The sequence below is a fragment of the Symphalangus syndactylus genome, chromosome 17 (assembly GCF_028878055.3).
Source record: "Symphalangus syndactylus isolate Jambi chromosome 17, NHGRI_mSymSyn1-v2.1_pri, whole genome shotgun sequence".
In the NCBI taxonomy this organism is placed as follows: Eukaryota; Metazoa; Chordata; class Mammalia; order Primates; family Hylobatidae; genus Symphalangus; species Symphalangus syndactylus.
In genome coordinates, this window is record NC_072439.2 from 93,587,461 (window position 1) to 93,610,704 (window position 23,244).

General features: G+C 36.0%; 1 long non-coding RNA gene and 1 pseudogene across 1 annotated transcript in view; one reads left to right on the plus strand and one right to left on the minus strand.

The window, feature by feature from the left end:
• LOC134733177 (uncharacterized) overlaps positions 1-23,244 on the plus strand; it is a 594,472-nt gene that overhangs the window by 341,384 nt on the left and 229,844 nt on the right. The window lies entirely within an intron of this gene.
• LOC134733277 (p53 apoptosis effector related to PMP-22-like) lies at positions 11,537-22,237 on the minus strand (annotated as a pseudogene).

Here is a 23,244-nt window from a genome sequence, read left to right on the forward strand (position 1 = left end):
CTGGGTTTTATTGATATTTGTGCAACTTTGCTATAACTTTCTTTATCAAACTTTATTGCATTAGTCACCACAATGTTTTGGTTTGTTTTATGTAGGTGTCTGGTATACCATTGCCCCTTTATTTTATACTCTCTGGTGACTTGGAACAATAAATTTCTTACCTGTTTCTTCTCCAAAATTTTCAAATTATTTATACTCTTCAAGTAATCATGATAAAAATGGATTGAAGTATATTACTGCCCAGGAATTTTCCATCTCATAGCATGTAAGCTCCATCATTTCACTCTAAGCCCAGCCTTTCATTCCTCTAGCTGCCTCACTATCTCAATCTAAAATCACCCTCTGATTCTGGGGCCTCAGATTCTTCAACTGCCTACTTTTTTCTACTCTTTGGCAAAATTTTCATCTCTAGGAAATCTAAAATATTTTTCTTAGTACAATCATACTTTTCAAACCCTTAAAATTTAAGGTTAAGATACTCACTAAGACTCTATAAATAATAATTCGGACCACAATATATCAACCTGAGCTGTAGAGATAGATTTTTGAGTTATCAGCATATAGATAGTGTTATAAAATGTGAATGCTGATGAAATCTTCTAGATATCTTATCTACAAATTACAAAGGGGATTTGGGGAATTAAGGAATACACCAACATAAATGGATGTATTTTTTAGGTGAAAAGTAATAACTTTTAAAATGCTATAAAAAAGCATAGTTTTCTAAAAGTTCTAAGTTTTCAAGAGAAAAATATATGGTTAGTATTTACAGTTTTAATTAATTTTTCTTTTTCTTCAGATTTAAATATATCCTACATGTGAGTATGTAAATACATATATGTGTATTTGGAAAAATGGATAAAGCAAATAACTCTGTACCCCATTACCTATGCCAAGAAATAGAATGTTATACCAATAGCAGAAATCCCCTATTCTCTCCTCTGTAATTGCACACTACTCACGCCCCTCTACAGGCAGCCACTGTGCTGAATATTGTGTTAATCATCCTCTGCTTTTACTTATATCTCTTAAGTGCATATACGTAAATGAAAGCTTATTTTTTACTGTTTCTGTACTTTTATAAGTAGAATTATATAGCATATATTTTTCTGTAACTTGCTTATTTACCTTAGTGTTATATTTTAGAAATTCTCTCAATGACTATAGCTGTATTGCATTTATTTTCATTGCAATATATGTTTTCATTTAAAGAATATGCTGTAATTCCTTTTTTCATCCTACCATTTCAGAGAATTGGAATAACTTCTGCTTTTTTCTTTTCTGTTATAAAGAATGCTACTGTCTTATACATATCTCCCAGCATGCATATGCCAGGAATTTCTACGGTTATACTCAGAATTGTAATTATTGTTGGACAGAGTAGGTGCATTTCAAGATTACTAGGTGATGCCAAAATATTTTGCAAACTAGTTGAGGCATTTACTACTGTTTACATATCCCTGAGTACATGGGAGATTCCACTTCATCAAACCTCACCAAATCATGATATTGTCAGACTGTAGTTCTTGACAATCTGCTAGTTGTGAAGATGTATCTTTGAATGGTTTCCAATTAATTTATTCTATTAGTAATTATAACTAGCATGTTTTCTCCATGGGCTACTTCATTATCTATTAGTTTCTCCTATTCTCTGAAATTTCTCTTAACTCTTTTGCCCATTGTTTGTTTTATTTTTTATTCTTGTTCATTGATTATATTTACTTCATGTAATCTAAATGCTAATTATTTCCTGAGTTTGTATGTTGAAAATACATTCTCCCAGTTTGTGTCTCAATGTCCAGTATCTTTTCTTACTCTTTTTTTTTTTGGAGACAGGTTCTTGCTCTGTCACTCAGGCTGGAATGCAGTGGCACAATCTGGGCTTAGCTCACTGAAGCCTCGACCTCCTGGGCTCAAACGATCCTCTCACCTTCAGCCCCAGGAGGAGCTGGAACCACAGGTGCATGCCACCTTGCCCAGCTAAGTTTTGCAGTTTTTGTAAAGATGGGGTTTTGCCATGTTGCCCAGGCTGGTCTTGAACTCCTGGGCTCGTCACCTACCCGTCTTGGCCTTCCTAAGCGCTGGCATTACAAGCATGTACCACTGTACCCAGCCAATGTCCAGTATCTTTATTTTTTGGATTAAAATTTTGTAACTGTAATATATTTGTTATCAATATTTTCTTTTATGATTTATGTCTTTTTGTTTGCTTTCTATACCAATATAAGATATTCTACATGAATTTTTAAAATATTTACAGTTTTAGCTTTTACATTTAGAAATTTAATGTAAATAACATTGATTTTTCAATAAACAGTCACATTATTATTTAGAGTTGTTTCATCTTTCCATATGGATAACAAATATTCTCATACCAATTCTCAAATTCAATTTTACTCCAGTGATCTGTAAAATCACCTCTATGATATCAAGTGCCCATGTTTATGTAGGTCTGTCTCTGTGCTATTCTGATCCATTGGTCTAAGTATCTAAAACTAGCTTAATATAGGTCTTAAGTACTATAGTTTTATAACAAGTACTGAAAACTTGTTAGGAAATGTGTTATTCATGGTACTATGGTTCGGATTTGGTTTGTTTGGCTCCACCAAGCCTTATGCTGAAATCTGATCTCTGGTGTTGGAGGTGGGGCCTGGTGGGAGGTGTTCGGGTCATGGGAGTGGATCCATCATGAATGGTTTGGTGCCATCATCGATCTGTTAGTTCCTGCAAGAGTTTCCTCAAGAGCTGGTTGTTACAAAGAGTCTGGCACCTCCTCTCTAACTCTTGCTCCCTGTCTCGCCATGTGATCTGCATATGCTGGCTCCCCTTCTCCTTCTGCCATGAGTGGAAGCTTCTTGAGCCCCTTACCAGAAGCAGATGCTGGTGCTGTGCCTCCTGCACAGCCTGCAGAATCGTGAATCACAAATTACCAGCCTCAAGTATTCCTTTATAGCAACACAAATGAACTAAGACACATGGTTATTTTGATTATTTATATTCTCTATCATTTTTAAAACCTTTATTAAATTATACTGAATATATAAATCATTCTGGAGGAAATCATTTCCTTGCGAAATTGATTATTTCGATATATGAATAAGGCCTATCTTTCTATTTATGTGTTAGTATATATATTTCAATAAAGTTTTATAATTTCCTGCATAAAATCTTATACATCCTTTACTAGAAAGTTTTCTAGGTACTTTGTATTATTATGTCATTTCAACTGGTATGTTTTAATTTCAAATTTATGTTATAACTGTTTATTTTTCTTCCATAAAAATAAAATGATTTTTGCAGTGATCCTAGTGCAAGAAAATTCCTCAATCATTTTTCCTGATTGGTATATTTTAAATTAATAGACTATTTTTGGAATAGCTTTAGATTTTTTCAGAAAATTGAGCAATTAGTATAGTGAGTTCCCATAGCCACCTCCTGACAAACACACAGTTTCCCTTCTTGTTAACGTTTTGCATCAATGTGGTGCCTTTGTTATAACTAGTGAACAAACACATTATCAACTAAAGTTCATAGTTTACATTAATGCTCTTTGTGTTGTAGAGTTGTGTGGATTTTGACAAGTGTATGCTGTCATGTTTTCACCATTACAGTATCATAAAGAATAGTTTCATCACCCTAAGAATCTCTTGTGCCTCACCCCTTCATTTCTTCTGTCTTTCCCCTGAATTTTGTCAACCACTGCACTTTTTACTATTTACAGTTTTGGCTTTTAAAAATGCCATGTAGTTGGAATCACACAGTATGTACCCATTTTGGCTGGCTTCTTTCACAAAGCAACATGCATTTTAGGTTCCTCCATGTCTTCTCGTGCCTTGAGAGTTTACTCTTTTTTTTTTTTTTATCACTGAGTAATACCTTCTTATATGGATACAACAAAATGACACATAGTTTTAGCTCTGACATGGAAAAACTTTGAAGCAGTCACTTTCATCCTCACAAGAAAAAACGCTGAACAAGCTGAAAATCAACACCTTATTTTAGATTTCAAAATTGAGGTCACAGGAAAAATCACCACTCCAAAATTTTGAGACAGGCAAATACAGAGAACCACAGTCAAGATAAGCTTGCTTGAAGCAAAAACTGCCAGAACCAGTTACTGGTAGTAGCACTTAGATAGTAATGTTGATGAACTGATGGAGGCTGAGTGGAAACCAAACTCCTGGGATCTTAGGTCCGACTCTCTCATAGTTTCTTCACCAAACTCTCACAGTGAAGATCAGAGAAAGATGCTGTGTGTTTTAGGTGCAGGTGAAAAGCAACCACGGAATGCACGAAGAACATTCTCCATTACGAACAGAATTTCTTTCTGTCTCAAGTAACAGGAGAAAAAACAGGGTAAGAAACATTTCCAAGTTATAGTTGTATTTAGATCAGGAGCTATGGAAATGTATGTAAATTATAGAAATATATTTGGTGTTTTGAAGACATTAAAGTATAAGGAATTCACATAAGGAGGTCACATATAGAGAGCAGGGAGATAGAGAATTCTAAGAGGGACCAATAGCTAAAGAACAGTCCAAAGAAGATAAAACAGCAAATGAGAGGAAAGTATGGAACAGACAGTTGCGTATCTCCAATACAATCTTGTTGCTAGAATAAGATCCTAACAGCTGACAGTTATTACTTTATTTGGGGGAGGAGGGTGTGATAAACACGTATATTAAGATGTAATTGACCCATAATAAATGGCACATATTTAGAGTGTACAATTTGATGAGTGTTGATGTACATATATACCTGTGAACTCACCACAATCAAGATAGTGAACATATTTATTACCCCCAAAGCTTTCCTGACATGCCTCTGTTACTTCTCCCTCCCACCCTACTGACCCTCTGACTCCCCAGGTAATCACTGATCTGCTTCTGTCGTTATTAATGGCAGGCTTGCTTTTAATTGGCTAGAATTTTATATGCATGGAATCAAACTGTATGTACTCTTTATGGTCTGACTTCTTCTACTTAACATAATTATCTTGAGATTTATCTATCTTGCTGCGAAAGTCACTTAACACTTCTCTTTTACTGTGAAGCAATATTCCATGGTAGTGATATAGCCATAATTTGTTCATTCACTGAACTGTTGACAAGACGAAGTCTCTAATACATCATATTATTTTAGTCAATGAATGTTTTAACTTCTACCATGGACACACACTGTGCTAAGCACTAAGTTGGGGTAGTGGATAAGATGGACAAGCTTTGTGCTCTTTTAGAGTTAAAAGTTTCACCCAAGAGAATTAAAGCATATGTCCATATGAAGACTTATGTACAAATGTTCACAGAAGCTTTATTAGTAGAAAGCTGTAATTGATATTATTGTTTACCAATAAGGAGTGAAATGCCTGAATCATGTGTTAGGTTTATATTTAAATTTTTAAAGAAACTGCCAAACTGTTTTTGAAAGTTCTTGTACACTTTTACATGCCCATCAGCAGTGTATGAGAATACCGGCTCTATCACATCCTCACTAGCATTCGGTGTAGTCAGTAATTTTAATTTTAGCCATTCTAGTAGATGTATAGTGATATCTCATTATGGCTTTCATTCATATTTCCCCGGTGACTAATGACGTTGAATATCTTTTCATGCACTTACTTGCCAGCTGCAGCCATTATTTGGTAAAGGATCTGTTAATTTTCTTTACTGGTAATTCTAATATCTATGCCGGGTCTGTATTCATTTTTATTGATTGCTTGTTTTTCCCTCGCTATGAATTGTGTTTTCCTCCTTTTGGTATTCCAATAATTTTTAATGGATGTCAGACTCTGAATTTTACCTAGTTGAGCGTTGAAGACTTTTGTATTCTTATAAAACTTCTTCAGCTTTGTTCCGATGTGCTGTCAAGATACTTGAAAATGGTTTAATTCTTTCGAATCTTGCTTTTTGTGGTTTGTCAGTTGGACTCTGAGAAATACTTAGCCTAAGGCTGATTATTCCCACTACTGCTGCAGGACATATCTGAGTACTCTACCCAATATCCCATCAATGATTTATTTATTTATTTTTTCCAGCATGGCTTGTGTAAACAGACACTAGTTCTGGGCCTGTTTTGTCTAGGGCACTGTTGCCTCTAATTCTTTCAGTTGATTCTTTCTCACTCTTAGCTAGTTTTCTTACCCACATGTGGATATCATTACTCTGTTGAATTATTGAAGGGAACTCTACAGATCTCAAAGCTCTGTCTCTAAACGCATCGTCCCTGTTACTATACCCTGAACCCTCTAGTGCATCCTTGATCTCCCCAGACTCTGTCCCCTCAAGTCAGGTATTCTGTAGGCTCCGCCATGCTTCCCGCTTCCTGTTCTACAGCCTGGAAACTTTCGCAATGCAGTCAACTGAGATGAATAATAGGCTATTTCAAGAATTACTTTCTGTAATCACCTGATATTCAGTGTCTTAAAAATAGTAGTTTTAGGCCGGATGCGGTGGCTCACTCCTGTAATCCCAAACTTTGGGGGGCCGAGGCAGGTGGATCACCTGAGGTTGGGAGTTCAAGACAAGCCTGGCCAACATAGTGAAACCCGCCCCTACTAAAAATACAAAAATTAGCTGGGTGTGGTTGTGGGCACCTGTAATTCTAGCTACTTGAGAGGCTGACACAGGAGAATTGCTGGAACCTGGAAGGCGGAGGTTGAGGTGAGCCAAAATTGTGTCATTGCACTCCAGCCTGGGCAATAAGAGCAAAACTCCATCTCAAAAAAAAAAAAAAAAAAAAAAAAGTTGTTTTTTATATTTCCCTTTTCTTTAGATTGTTTCAGGTGGGAAAGTAAGTGAACTTCCTGTTTTCACTCAGTTTTTAAGTTGCTACTACTGTTCTACATTTTTTTTTACATCTGACTTTATATCTTTTCACATCTTACAAAATTGGCTATGCCTATTTCTTCATATCTGTAAATATTTCAACTAAGTGTTATTTTCAAGTCACCAATGGTCAACTATTTGAGATATGTTAACATTTTCATGACCAGAAAGCAATTAGTGAGCTGCTTATTTCTATGTACAAGTAAAATTATAATCCATTAAGATGTCTTGTGGACTCATCTAATACCAGCAGCACTAAAATTATTTTATGTGTGTTAATCTTCAATTATCTGTTATTTTTGGACATTGTACCAGATAGACATTTGCTTTAACTGATTAATACAGTAAAAAAATGATCAAATCTGTGCAAACAATCCTACATGTGAGACTCAATAAATCCAACAGCACTTTATAGTTAAATAGTAAACTAGATTTCTGGGTTATGTGACCAGGGAATTTTGTAGATTTCTGTCTCCCATCCTATTAAAATGCATATCACAGAAACAAAAGAAAGAAAATATAGCAACAGGAACATAAACTAAATATGGATGAAGAAATATACCCAAATCCAGAGAGACTTTACCCCGATTACATCAATTATGAGGAAAAGTTTATAAACACTGTAAAAAACTAGTAACCATATGCTCTATCTTCTGATGGAAAATAGTACAAACAGTATCAAAGAAATATTAAACCCTATTGTTGCTAGAATTCTGGGATGCAGAAGCTTCACTAACCTGAGAAACAAACTACAATTATCTATTTGAACAGAACTTTCTAGAACACTAAAAATAACCAGGGCATCTCATTTTCGCTTATTTCCCCTTACATGCCATTATCTTTCTCTTTGAAAATCCCAATAAAAATTTTAACTATTCATACAATGTTGAATATAAAAGTATTCTAAAGGTGATATCTTAAGTCTTTTTTGAGACACAGAAATCAGGAAAAAACAAAATCTTTTTTTTTTTTTAGACAGAGTCTTGCTCTGGAGTGCAATGGTGTGGTCTCGGCTCACTGCAACCTCTGCCTCCCAGGTTTGAGTGATGCTCCTGCCTCAGTCTCCCAAGTAGCTGGGATTACAGGCACCCACCACCACACCCAGCTAATTTTTATATTTTTAGTAGAGACGAGGATTCACCATGTTGGCCAGGCTGGTCTCAAACTCCTGACCTCAGGCAATCCACCCGCTGTGGCCTCCCAAAGTGCTGGGATTACAGGCATGAGCCACCGCACCCGGCCAACAAAACCTTTTAAATGATGTCATTGATGGGAAAATATACAGAAGCAAGTCTTACCAAGAAATAATGGTGAGTGACTTCACTCCACATTCCAAATGTCTGTTCTCTCACCCCATCTCCATTTAGGTGCTCGGTGTTTATTATATTTCTTAACTTCTCTGTTTCTCAATAAGAACATTAAATAAAATAAAGCATGAGAAGTTTAGCACATGAAGTAATGTATAGTAAACAGTAAGTGTTACCTATAGTCATTGTCATTGTCATCATTCTATTAACCCTCAACATCATTATGATTATCACTTCTTTACATTGTTGCATAGAAAAAATCAAGAGGGAGAATTTAGCTTAGTATGAGAAAGAACATGATCCAAGCCTAACATCTAAGATATTAGATTCAAAACCTTACTTAATAATACAGAATGTGCAACAGTAGAGAAATTATAGTTATCATTAATGTATTGCATATTTTAAAATAGCTGGAAGGGAATAATTGTAATGTTCCCAGTACAAAGAAAAGATAAATGTTTGAGGTGCCAAAAATCCCAATTACCCTGATTTAATCATTACAAATTTTATACATGTATTAAAATATCACATGTTCCCCCAAATATGTACAACTATGATATAGAAGTCTAAAAAGTACAGAATCTGCAATTACCTGGACTGTTTGTTTTGTATATTTTTCTCAATTGTTCATGGCCCTTTAAAAAGATACTGGAGAAAGAAATGGACATTTCTAACAACATGAGAAAGAAATTTAATAAAGTTTAATAACTATTCCTCATTAAAATGCTGAGAAATCCAAAATAGAAGGGTATTTTTCACGTGGTAAAAAGCGTCTGTTATTCTGAAATCCAGTAGCAAATATTATACTTAACAGAGAAACACTGGTGGCTCAGCTCTTCAGTTTGGAACAAACAACAATAAGACAAATTAATAAGAGCTACTGGCAAGAGAGACACTATAATCATTTTCCAATAACAACTTCTTTTTCTTCAATACTCTGGAATTTCTGCTGAGTAGCTCTTGGAATTAATGAGGGGGCATAAATAATATCATAACTTAGACCAAAATAAATTCCTGATGTGTTTAGTTTCAAAAGTAAAATGGCTTAACTGAAAGGAAATTTTTAGACTAATATTTTCTAAGATAAAGAAACACATGCTAAACATAATTCCAATGGGAGAAGTCACCAAAGTTAGAATCCAAACATTTTATTGCGTTGCAAATTTTAAAATCTGTATCTTCAAATAAAAACAAAATGAAAAATTGTAAAATAGGAGGAACATTTGCAAAAAGCATTGTATAAAAACAGCTAAATATCTTGGTAATTAGAGTTAATAAAAATTAATAATAATACAAATATTCCTTTATGTCAATGAAACAGTTATGGCTTTCTGATTTATAAAATATATAGTTAATGCTTATATAAAAATAAATAGTAATTAAAGGAAACATAAACTAAAAATATAATTTTTACTTCAGATACTAGTAAACATTTCATAAAATGTACAAATTATTCTTCACAATAGTATGTTGTTAGTACAGCACACTCATATTTTTTTTTTTTTTTTTTTTTTTTTTTTGAGACAGAGTCTTGCTCTGTCGCCCAGGCTGGAGTGCAGTGGCACAATCTATCGGCTCACTGCAAGCTCCGCCTCCCGGGTTCATGCCATTCTCCTGCCTCAGCCTCTCCGAGTAGCTGGGACTACAGGCGCCCGCCACCACGCCCGGCTAATTTTTTTGTATTTTTAGTAGAGACGGGGTTTCACCGTGGTCTCGATCTCCTGACCTCGTGATCCGCCCGCCTCGGCCTCCCAAAATGCTGGCTTTACAAGCGTGAGCCACTACGCCCGGCCAGCACACTCATATTTATACTGATATTTATCAGTTATTAAATCTTTGGCATACAGCATATTTATGTAAATTCTTTTACTTCATTAAATATTCACAACATCCTTATGAAGTAGGTATTTTATTTGCATCATTTTACAAACATAAATAAAGAAACACAGAGCAATTAAAAATTTGCCCAGGCAGGCAGTTAGCTGAAGGGAAACTGGGGCTTTAACTCATGTGGTCTGATTAAAGATTCTAACTCCTCGTTAATCACAGTACTACCCTGATAACAAGTACATACTTTTCTGAAAAGGATTTAAGTGCAAAAATCAAAGATTTAAAACAAAATTCTTTAATACCTTAATTTATTTTCTTGGTCTTATATCCCAAGTATACAAAAATATAAAGGAAGTCTCATGCCTAGAGATGAATAACAGCATAATTTATTTTTTTATTGATTGATTGATTTTTATTTATTTTATTTATTTATTTAATTTTTGAGATGGAGTCTCTCTCTGTTGCCCAGGTTGGAGTGCAGTGGTGCAATCTAGGCTTACTGCAACCTCTGCCTCCCAGGTTGAAGCAATTCTCCTGCCTCAGCCTCCTGAGTAGCTGGGACTACAGGCACATGCCACCACGCCCAGCTGTTTTTTTTGTATTTTTAGTAGAGACGGGGTTTCTCCATGTTAGCCAGGATAGTCTCCATCTCCTGACCTCGTGATCCGCCCACGTCGGCCTCCCAAAGTGCTGGGATTACAGGCGTGAGCCACCGCACCCAGCCAGCATGATTTATTTTTAAAAGAGAAAACAAACCAAATGTCTAATATTGAAGAGTTTAATAAATAATTATATACAATTCATGAAATATTATTCAATAATAAGTGTGTGTATATAGAAATTTTCACTATTACCAAAAATGCGATAAATATGTAACAACATAAGAATGATGCAAGAAAGCAAAGGATTAATGAATACGAAATTCAGAATAATTGTTCACTCTTGGGGTGAAAAAAATTTACAACATTCAATTTAAATTACACATTGGGTACAAGTTCTTCATCTTACTATTATTTACACCTTTCACCTATGTTAAGTGAAAATAGGAATATAAATATTCATTTGTGTGTATTAAACTCCTTATAAAACAGTATAAAGACAAAAATGTAATAAAAAGTGATGTATTCAATATGACAAAATATAAATACGTTGGTAAAAATTGAAATAAATAACCCAAAAGTTTCACGGATTTGTTCTTAATACTTACATTGTAGTGCTTTTCAATTGTTGTATTACTCAGTGTACCAATAATTTATATTGAATGTGTCAGATTTCCCATTTCCGATAGTGGCAACTCACCTATCATTAAAAACAAGAGAAAATAACAAAGAAGCCACAAAGCACTGAAAATCCGGGAGACAATTGCAACACTAGAGCCTAAGAGAAGAGGAGAAAATAAAGCAGTAGGCTGAGGCTAGAAGTTGTTTTTGCGCTACAGTGGCTTACTTAATTGAATAGGAATTTGACTTTTTAAAACTTTTCATTTAGTGATGTCCCACTCTGTTGCCCAGGCTAGAGTGCAGTAACTGTTCACAGGTGTGATCACAGTGCACTGCAGCCTGGAACTTCTGGCTATTAGGGATCCTCCACCTCAGCCTCCTGAAGAGCTGTGACCACAGGTCTGTGATACAGCTCCTGAGTTTTGCAGTGAAAAAGACGGCAAACTTTAAGAACTACCAATTGGAGAGCCCTCCTAGGGGACAAAGGTATGCTTTCAGGCCAACTGTGAATTGGAAAAAAACTATCCAATCCATCTAAGCAACTACACAGCACTGTGCAAGGTAGTTCTGACTCCCACACATCCCCTTAGTCCTAGAAAGGTGAAATGCCTTTTTCAAGGGAAAGAATCTAGTCAGGAGCAAAACTAAGCCTTGAACCTAAGCCTTGTTATTAAATCCTAGTGCTGTTTGTGCTAACCACAATTGTAGGGGGAAAAAAGTATTTTTTGACTTTTTATTTTTTATTTCAAATCTGCTATAGTGAGTGGCATCCCCCCCCTTCATTTATATTCCGGATGAATATAAATAAAGCCCAATGCTACAATATCTTCAGAGAGCACATAACTGAATGCTAAAAAGCAATAATGACTGGGGTGTTACTAATCATAGTGCTACCTATTTCCTTGTGTAAAAGTTGTACAGTCTTCTATCCCTGACAAAGAGGGTTCTAAAAATATTTTAAAACTAAAATATTTCTTTCCAAACTAGGATAGGTATTATACATAAACAATTCTCAGTAGCATTTTCCAGCCATTTCCAGCTATCAATGTATCTTTAAAATTTCAGGGTCAAGGAAAATTCTATTTCCCCATAATGATAGACATAGTATTTTCAAATTTAAACAAAAGTTAAGATAACATACCTGCAGAGACTCATGCACTATAATATATTTAGAAAGATTAAAGCTTAGATTTCCAAGGGCATAAAAAGAATAGTCACAGAGATACGGGAATACCTACCTGATCACAAAGCCATGGTTCAAAGCTTTCTCCGTTTAGGTCAATGATTCTCAAATGGGAGACTGGAGAGATTTTGTTCCTTGAAGGAAATTTGGCAATGTATGGAAACTTTTTGGGGTGTCAAAACTGGAGGTGTGATGTTGGCTTGGCATTTAGTAGGTAGAGGCCAAGCATATTGCTCAGCATCCCACAGTACACAAGAGTGTTCCCCATATAAAAGAGTTGTCTGCCTAGTGGAGTGGCTTGTGTCTGTAACCTCAGCTGCCTGAGAGGTTAAGCCAGAAGTTTGAAGCTGCAGTGAGCCATGATCACACCACTGTGCTCCAGCCTGGGTCACAGAGTGTGACCTCATCTCTGAAAAAATAAAAAAAAATTTGACCAAATATTTTATTAGTGCTTAGGCCAGAAAACCCTGCTTTAGGCTGAATTTGTCACAAATTATTTCCTATAGACTTAAGTTAAATGTAAGTCATTCAAGGATGACTTTTTAATGATTTTTCACTTATTTCCAAGTCTTCATGTTTTCCTGTGGAAGAACTTCCCTGGGATAATCTTTTGGTCGAACCTTGGTCTCTTTCCTTACCATTTTTTCTCTATTCCTGGCAAGAGGAGAGGTAACTTTCTGGTGAGCAAATTTGGAAAGAGGAATGAGCCATGCTCAGTTAAACTCCAACTTTCCTGCTTTTTCAGAAGCATATTGCCCACAAAAACATACATTCTAGGCATTCTCCACTTCTCCATGGCTAGTTACAAAGGCATCCAAGTCAGGGAGGCCTACAATTATCCAGCCAAATTGTTTAATTACAGTGCAGCAAGACAATTGGCTACAGTCCGGCTAATCCAAAAACCCCAGCCATTAAGCTGATTAATTTACCTATGTCTGTTGGATTCCCGTGTCCTGTTTAACAACTGATTGGTTCAGAACCCAGGTAAAGAAAAGGGATTTAATCACTGTACCCTCTTTAATCTCTGTACTCTCTATTTAATTTAGTTTTCGCTATATTTAGATTGCTTCCTTGATGGCTTTGTTCATCATTGTCTTATTTTCTGAACTAGTCCAGTCACCCAGTCTCGGCCTCTATTCCTCTTCATCTTCATGGTCCCTCCAAATTTTTTCATACCACATTTCTGATTTGGGGAGTCGTTTGTTTCACAGCCTTCAAATGTTTCTCTTCAATTCTATTCATAAAAATACCCAAACTTCTTAGCATTAATTTCAAGTACGCTTTGAACTTGTTCTAACCTACACCTCAAATCTACATTCCGATAAAATCGGAGCAATCATTATTCTTTTTACGTTTTATAGATGACCATCAACAGAGTGACAATAGTGTAAATTTAGTCTTTAATGGGATCCTAGGCAATGACTTAAACTCTCTGTGCCTCTCTTTTCTCATAGTACAAAGGGTTAATTATGTCTATTTTATTCCAGCAGAATAATGAGGATGATTTTTAAAATTCATAAATGTGCTGTTAACTTATATGCAAATGTAGAAAGCTAATATAACACTAAGGAAATGTGCATAGCTCAAACACATATAGACAGAATTTTGATTGTAATTGTCAAAGATTGGCAGGAGTCCTAATTATAATTTCTTATATTTAATTTATAGAAAATTGATACTAAAAATTTGAATTCTAGCATTTCATAATCATGTCATAAATTTTGCACTATGATAACCTTTTGTCTTTGCTTTTCCTTTTAACAGAAAAGTGAAAAATTACAAATTGTCAGTGTTTTTTAAGTATGTATTTATAGCATTTATGTAGATTTTGAAGTTAATATTTCCTTTAAGACGGATGTGTCTCGAGCCTTGAGCATTCACACATCAGTGCAATGAATAATGTTTTCTAATTACATAAGGCTTTTCCTCAGAGAGCTCAAACCACCTTATATATTACAAAACCATGCAAATTAATACCTATTATAAACTCAGAAACTAAATACAATCAAGCAAAAATGTTAACTTAAAAAAGAAAGTGAGTGACAAAAACACTGTAAATTTTCCAATGATAATGATAACAAACAATTCTAAACTTACTATTACAAGCCATGAATTACTCTTTTTTGATGAGAGGAGTCTCAATTCTTCCAAATATCCATGGAAATTAATTATTATTATCCGCTTTATCTCTGTTCACATATAAATGGACTAAGAATCTGAGAGGTTGTGTGATATGTTGAAAGCCTTCCAGCTATTATATAGTAACCTTAGAATTCGTATCTATAACTCACTCCATAGCCCTCACATATATCCATAATCCTACTAAATCTCTAAGATTACACATTCAATTTTTCAATGCTATCCCTAGAATGGTCCAATTCAGCAAATGTCTCCGTAAACTAGAGAGAAGTGTTGGAATTCAGACAAGTCAGGTGATAGTGTCAAGTACCATATTTGCAGTAGGGCAAATACTACAACCATTTGGTTCTGAGTCCCAGGCCACTGATTTATTTATTTATTTATTTTTTGGCTGGGGATGGAGGGAGGCATTCTGGTGAAGAAAAAATTGTCTACCCAGGTGCAGATATAACTTGTATGTAGTGAACACAGAGCAACTAAAATTAAAACCTCATTGAGGCTAGAAGGCCAAAGGTAGAATGCAGCATTTCCTAAATGTGAGCAGCCAAGGAAGAGTGGGACCCTCAGCTAAGGTGGGGCTCTGCAGTTCATGAAAGAAGGAGGAAAGGAAGAAGACAGGGAAAGAAGAGGGAATATCATAGATAAAAAGGACTTTACCTCAAGGGAGGCAATCTTTCTGGTAACACTCAACCCAAAATGTATTTCCTCTCTCAAGCTTGGGGAAGAAAAATTCATTTTCTTGGAAAACTATGGCACCCTTTTGTAAAGCACTCATAAGAGGAGTGTTGCTGAGCTTCCTGGCTTGGTAAGCATATTTACATTTGAGAAAACATCTCCTGTACTTGTAGCATTTGGACAGATCTGTTCAATAGCTAATGACAAGAAGAATCAATTGGATTGATATAAATGCAGCTGATGAGATCTTATACTTGAGGCAGAAAGACATTTTTATTAAGAAATTTTGATTAAATTCTAACCAAAGCCTTGAGAACTCTCTATAACTAGTGAATCATGTAAGGATGTTACTAGTCGGATCTGAGATCATGTGATAAATAGGAACAAGAAAGAAATATAAACCAAAAAGGAGAATGCAAACCATAACCATGAGAAATTGGCACTCTAACAAATCTAGGCACAGGGCTTTAATTGTACTTTGAGATTGGACTGATTTTCAATAGTAAAACCACTGTGTAGCTATGATCTAATATTATTTATAATTCAGTCTGCTATAACTGCGTGTGTGCAGTTAATTGCTAGAAAATTGTCTATAGTCAATTCCTATTCTCCTAAACAGCTTGATGTGTAACAGCACCTTTAAATTTTTAAGAAGAGAAACCAGAGAATATGCAAACTTACATTTTTAATCTAAACCATAGTACCTAGATGAAGCCGGGTTTGGCAGCTGTAACCCAGTCACAGGTTGGGTCTTCCGAACACAGATACTAAGTCAGAATTTCGGATGCAAGATGTTTTAAAGATCAACACGTGTGAAGGAAGGCGGGGGAAACAAAATTGGGCTGAAGAAGAAGTTGAACTGAGGTGTACATGAGATAAAGCCTGGCCAATCTGGCAAGGAATTCTGAAGAGAGCAGTGCTTCAGAATTTTCTCTGATCAGGCCAAAATAGCAGGGCCTTTCTACCTCTGCCTCCTTCAATTATGCATGTGGACATCCTGGCAAGGGTGGACCTCAGGGAGGGGAGGAATCTGCAGTTAAGGCAGACACTAAAGATGTTGACAGCTGACCTCTTACGGCTTCTCCTTGAAGAACTTTCTTGTAGTGCCATACAGAACTATATTAGAGCCTAAAGCAGAAAGAAATCTCCAAAGTATTTATCCCATCTTTATTTTAATACTAATAGTTGCTATTTAATGTATTTGCATAACTTTTTAATTTTAAAAATGTTGCATTAAAATATTTATCTTGGTTGCTGAGTTTTGGGGCAGCTCCTTAAATTTTGCAACTCTACTCCCAGCACTACCTCTTTGTCTGTGACATTGCTTATAGAAAAAAAATGTGCTCTTTCTTCCAGAAGGCACATTCCATGTGCTCTCTCTTCCAGAAGGCACATTGTCTTCTGGGAGTTTTTAATCCAGTCGAGATACAACAGACAGTCTGTTATAAGAGAAAACCATGCTGAACAGACACTCAGAAAAAAATGACTTTATACCCCATTTCTACAAGCTCTGTAGAATAAATCGTTCCATGTTCTATGTAGATTTCCTGTGATACCTATACCCTGATAGTCATAGCACTCGAGATAAATTAAAAGAGGAACATGCCATATGGCTTACAAATATTAGAGAATTGTATTAGCCACATAACATCTACCATATAAATGGATATCAGGCAAAATGCTGACTGAGCCTGACTGAGAAATAAAAATATTCACAAAGATTTTAGAAGTACCAATATTAGAATATTCTCCAGAGGCTTTCGAATTCCATTTAACCCATCATCAAGCCAATTCACATCATGAAAGTAGCAAGAACAGAATTTTCTAGTGTGTCTTTTTTCAGGAGCCTTTTTTCCTTTAATATATCATGATTTTTAAAGCTACCATAAATTTAACTTTATATCCTAAAACATGACAGGTATTATTTCCTATGAAGTAACATAGATATTTGAGATAAAATAATCTTGAAATATTTCTCAATGAGGTTCCCTTATAAAGAAGACCATCTTTTTCTCTTGTATCCTAGTCTTTACTGTGTTTCCTCCCTCAAGCTTGGGGAAGAAAAATTCATTTCCTTGGAAGACTATGGCACCCCTTTGTAAAACACTCATAAGAGGAGTGTTGCTGAGCTTCCTGGCTTCGTAAACATATTTGAGAAAACATATTTGAGAAAACATCTCCTGTACTTGTAGCATTTGGACATATCTCTTCAATAGCTAATGACAAGAAGAATCAACTGGATTGATATAAATGCAGCTGATGAGATCTTATACTTGAGGCAGAAAGACATTTTTATTAAAGAATTTTGATTAAATTCTACCCAAAGCCTTGAGAACTCTCTATAACTAGTGAATCATGTAAGGACGTTACTAGTCTACTAGTTAGCTCTAAGGCTTGAGTCAGAAAGAATATGGCCTGGAAAAAGCAAACACCTAGGCTGTCTCACCAATGGATGAAGAAAAACCTTGCATATCCAAAAAGAGAAAAGCAAAACAGAAACACATACATCTTCTAAGAGATTGTGGGAGAATAAAGGATTCCATTGAGCCAACAAAGCAGAGGGTAGGGTAATTCTGCCCATCTGCCATCTCCAGATCAAAGTGCCAGAAGAGAGACATGTTGGAGATGCTGAGAGGGATATGAAGGCAGAGAGGACTTTGAAAGACCACTGCGTGTGTCAGTCCCAGGCTAGCCTGGAGCAGCCCCAGCCAAGTGTACCCTGCAGTGTGGTACTATTAGGCAAACATAAGACTTCTTTTTGGCTTTTCCAATAGGATGAGCAACTGCATGGTTTTCACAGAAGTATCCCAGTTTTAGCATTGAAATTCTTGCTTCCTTGGAAACCTCTCAAGCTTAGGCAAGCCAAAACAGTTAGTTCTTCATCTTATTTCCCAAACCATACTTGCTTTAGGTACAACAGACTGAAGAATCCTGTGATTTCACGGGGGTCTTGTGTACATGTTTCAGCAGTTTGAATAACATTTGTCCTTCCATGGAGTACACATCTTAGTACAGAATGAGGAAACCTCATGGCAGTGTGTTATCATGGACAGCCTAAGCCATGGACAATATTGGGAAGGTGGTAGATGATAAGCAAAAGTCATGTAGCACCAACAAGAACCCAGAGATACAAAGTCAGATAGGTAGCAGCACCAGCTCCTGTCTAAGACAAAAGAGAATGGATCAGAAGTTGAAGAATATCCATAGTTAAGAGAATCTAGAAGTTTCTATGTGGATTTGAGAACCTCTATTTTTTTTTTTCCTCAAGCACATGGTAAATTCTCTCATGCACCTAACTATCAATTTGGGGAAAAAAATGTGCATATTTTTGTGAGGTGTGAAATGTTTGAATGACTGAATATTTATCCAAAAGAGATTGAGTCTTGCAACCCTAATAAAATAATTTATTCAAGCAAAGATCAACAGTGGACATTGAAACTATTAAGTGAAATGATGAGATAGAGCAGGATAACAGCATGCATGCAAAATATCAACCCATAAAATATCTGGTTGCAGGGGGGAAATGTAACGATACAAACTCTTTTTTTAGAATACCTCATTTATGGGGAAAAATTCATAATTAAAACTTCAGTCGCTTATTCTACAACTTACAAAATAATAATTTGATATATAAAATGAGTTCGTTTTCATTATGTAAGTACAAATGGTGAAAAATAGTAATAATCAATCCGATATATCATACATATGCCATTCAGAGAAACTCACATCCCTGTTGCGTGGTTTACATCAGACATTTTACATATCTTTACCAAAAAAGACCAGATTTTTAACTATATGTAGGTGTCTGCTTGCAGTTGCAATCTACCAGAAGCTGTGTCTATATGATTACAACCCAGTTAGGCCTGAGGAAAAAAAAAAACAAGCTGTTTCTTCTTCTTAGGCTGTTTTAATAGCACTCCTGTGATGGGAATGGCCCCTCTAATGCTTCACTACACAACCTAATCAGGACTATGAGTCATGATGAATTAGACCCAGTACATCTTTCAATCCAGTCTACTTTGGCTCTGAACATACAGACACAAAACTGTGCAGATTTATTTATTTATTAATATAGCATTTTCCCACACCCTCACCCCTTAAGAATTTTAAAAGAGAAAACTTCATCTAAACATTTTACTGCTTAAGAAGGCCTTACCACTGCAACATGTTTTGGCCATGAAACAATCATTTCCTAAATGGCATGTAAAGTCAGCATGAAGCTTAGCAAAAACAATTATTTATTCAAGATATTAATTAGAAATTCTCACAAATGATATGTATTTAGGAAACTATTTTGCATCTTTAAATAATTGAAGGCTCACAAAAAAATTTTTGTTTTGCATTTCTTTTTAGAATATTTGATCAATGACAATTTTTTTACCAACATCTCTCTCTTCTCCTTAAGCCCTCAATAGATACAGTCCATTCTGTCTGGAAATAACAAAAACTTGATCAGGTTATTAAGTCTTGGAGGCTTTTTCATTTTTACTCTATAAAGTGATAAGTTTCACGTTCATATTCTCTTATAAATGTAATATAACTGTTATGGATAGATATAAGGTTAGTGAAAACAAACATGTCAACTCCAAAAAACATATATAAAAGGTGAAGATGAAATTATAACACAGTATTTTCTCCCAAATTATTGTAGCGTGTTCTACTAGTTTAATAATGTGAACACTGCCAAAAAATAAGTTGGAAGTCGCCTAGGGAAACAGCTTCTTCCTCTGGAGTCCTTCTCGGCCGCGTCTTCTCTGGGTCTCCTACCCAGCCAGGAGGATGTGGAAGTACCTGGGCTTGGCGCCTCCCAGGAGGTTGTCTTTGTCCTTCGGGCCGTAGCAGAAGGAGAAATGACAGCCAATCAGGATGATTGTGGCCACCCACTGAAAGCCACATGTCCAGGGACAGATGTGATGTGACGGCTGGGTTGGCATGAAGATTGAAGGTACGGGTATACTTCACAGGGTTAATTACCAGGGAGGTGATCTGCAACACAGCAGCCAGGGTAGGGAGGCCTCCAACTCACTCTTAGGAGGACTAGCATCGGGAGTGCACAGAGGACAAAGAAGGTGGGGATGAAACAGGTCACCAGCATGATACAGCCACAGAAGAGCATGGCAGCGGCTGCTCTTCCTCCTACGTACTCCACGAGGCTCTGGCACCCATTCTGGGGGGACGTGCTGCCGCCATGCTGGGCATTGCCACGATGGTGAAGGCGATGGAGCTGAGCAGGGGCAGGGGCAAGGTCCAGAGCAGCGGCGCAGCAGGCCCACGTAGCGGCGCGAAGCGGAGGAGCACCGCCCGGAGAGGCTGCACAAACTCTGTAACATAGTAATCCACCTTAGCATCGCTAACAGTGGGAAAACTAGAAGTCATGTGCCTTCTAACATAATGCGGTAGGAAGCACCCAGCATCATCCAAAGTATTCTCTCTAAAAGAGTTTGACCCAAACGTTGGGTTATTCTATGGGATAATCCGCCTGGTGTCTTCAGCAGGTCAATGGTATATCAAAAGAAAAACGTAGGACACTTCTAAATTTCAAAAAACCTTACAGGCTTAACAAAATTCAGTTGATGTATTTGATTTGATGCTGCTTTAAAGAAACTCATACAAACACACATTGGGGAAAATTAGAGGATTTAAAAAATAGACTGCATAGTGAGCCGAAATTGTGCCACTGCACTCCAGTCTGGGCGACAGAGCGAGACTCCGTCTCAAAGAAAAAAAAAAGACTGCATATTAAGTGGTATTAAAATATTGTTACTTTTTAAGGTATAATAATCATAGAAAATATATAAAGGAAAAATCTGATTTTTAGAGATACATATAAAATAGGAGGTAAAATGTAATGATGTTTGTGATTAACTTTCGAAAAATAGAGTAAGAAAAAAAGAAAATTAACTTGGCAAAATGCTAATGATTATTAAATTATGTGATTGGTAATTGGGGTTTATACTGTTTCTTCTACTTTTATCTTAATTTTGAAAAGTAATGTACACCGAGACTGTTCAGATAATAGAGATTGTTTAAAGTTAGTTTACCTATTTGTGTATTTGTTTTGTTACCACATAGTAGGTAAGGGCTAATAAGAAAAATTAGATCAATTACACACAAAAAAAACACAAAAACACTCATCTTTTGGATGAGTGTGAGTTCTGCATCTTATAGAATTAATGCTGATAACAGTGAAGAGACACACACACTATATGATATGTAGATACCAATTTAGCCCTATGCTTTCTAAGACTCCTATGTCTCTTGAGAAGAACCTCTTCCTAGCATCTTCTCTCATTTATTCTGCATCATTCACTTCCATGTTCACTCCCTATAAATATCTCAGTAGGGTGCCCCTTGGGCACCTCAAACCCCAGGAGTTTAAAATGAAATCCAACATAATTATCTCTACTAATCAAATCTTATTAATTTGTAAGATGGTGTATTAAATGACCAGCATGGCATTTGAAACACAGTAAGTTCCTAATAAGTAGTAGTTGCCTTATTATTTTAATTATTGATCTCCTTATTGATTAATCCCATTAACTTTTTTTATTTCCCTCAACATTCAATTTGATTCTCCACAATGCTTGCCACACATATATCAGGCTATTTTTCCCTTTCCATTTTTACTACCATTATAGGTGGTACATCATGGTAAGTATATACTACCATTACATACTCATCAGTTCTCATCTACTATTTCTGAATTCTTTCTTTTTTTTTTTTTTTTTTTTTTTTTGAGACGGAGTCTCTCGCTCTGTTGCCCAGGCTGGAGTGCAGTGGCGCGATCTCGGCTCACTGTGAGCTCTGCCTCCCGGGTTCACGCCATTCTCCTGCCTCAGCCTCCCAAGTAGCTGGGACTACAGGCACCTGCCACCACGCCCGGCTAATTTTTTTTTGTATTTTTAGTAGAGACAGGGTTTCACCGTGGTCTCGATCTCCTGACCTTGTGATCCACCGCCTCAGCTTCCCAAAGTGCTGGGATTACAGGCGTGAGCCACTGCGCCTGGCCTATTTCTGAATTATTTCAAGTATATTTTACCTTGGATTCATACCATTCATGGCATGGTATAATGGAGCTTGGTACAGTGCCTAAGAGCTTGGGCTGTGGAGTTAAGTTGTCTCAATTCAATCCTGACCCCATCAATTTTTAGCTGGGCACTAGCTAATTGTTTAACTATTACCTCATCTGCAATGTGGCTGTACTAATAGTGCCTAAATCATGTATTTTTGGTAGCAATTAAATTGAGTTATACATCACTTAAAACTGAGTCTGACACATTGTAGGGACTTTAAATAGCTTACAGAAATAGAATTAATGGTTAAAATGGACCATGAAATACTAATCTACTTTCTTAATTTTAGATATTTATGCAGTTAGCTATTTTTAAAATGTTGCCGTAATGAAAATTTTTGTAACTAAGAATTAGATGCTCAGCTCACATTTTTATGCCTTGTAAGTAGGTTGTACCAATTTACATATCTGCTTGCAGTTTATAAGAATGTCCATTTCCAAAGAAATTTGCCAAGTGATAATTTTTATTCCTTTAATATTTGACAGATTGATAAACATTTCATTGCTTAAATTTTAATTTCCTAAATTTACAGAGACTTGTATGCATTGGAAATTTAATTTTGTGCTCTGTAATTCAAATCCCGGATTACAAATAAGAAACTACGGCTGAGAAAGGTGAAGTTACTTGCCAAATGTCACACAGTAATTTACTCTTCAATCCAGGAAAGTGATTCAAGTCTTCCTCCTCCAATCTCATTTGCGTTCTTCACAGGTCATGCTGCTATTGTCAATTATACTTGGATTTAATAATTTTACATTCCCAACATTATGCTGAGCATTTTCAGAGAAGAAAGAGTCTACATTTTCTGCTAGCGCTTCCCCCAGTGCTTTGCATAGAGCACTTTTCAAGTAAACATCCATTAAATGATTGCATAAATATATGAATCACATGTCAAATACATAGGAACAAAGGAAATTACTGAGAAGTATTAAGCAAGCCACATATTTTAACATGATATGTTTGTCACTATGAAGCCACAGTATTAATCCGCAG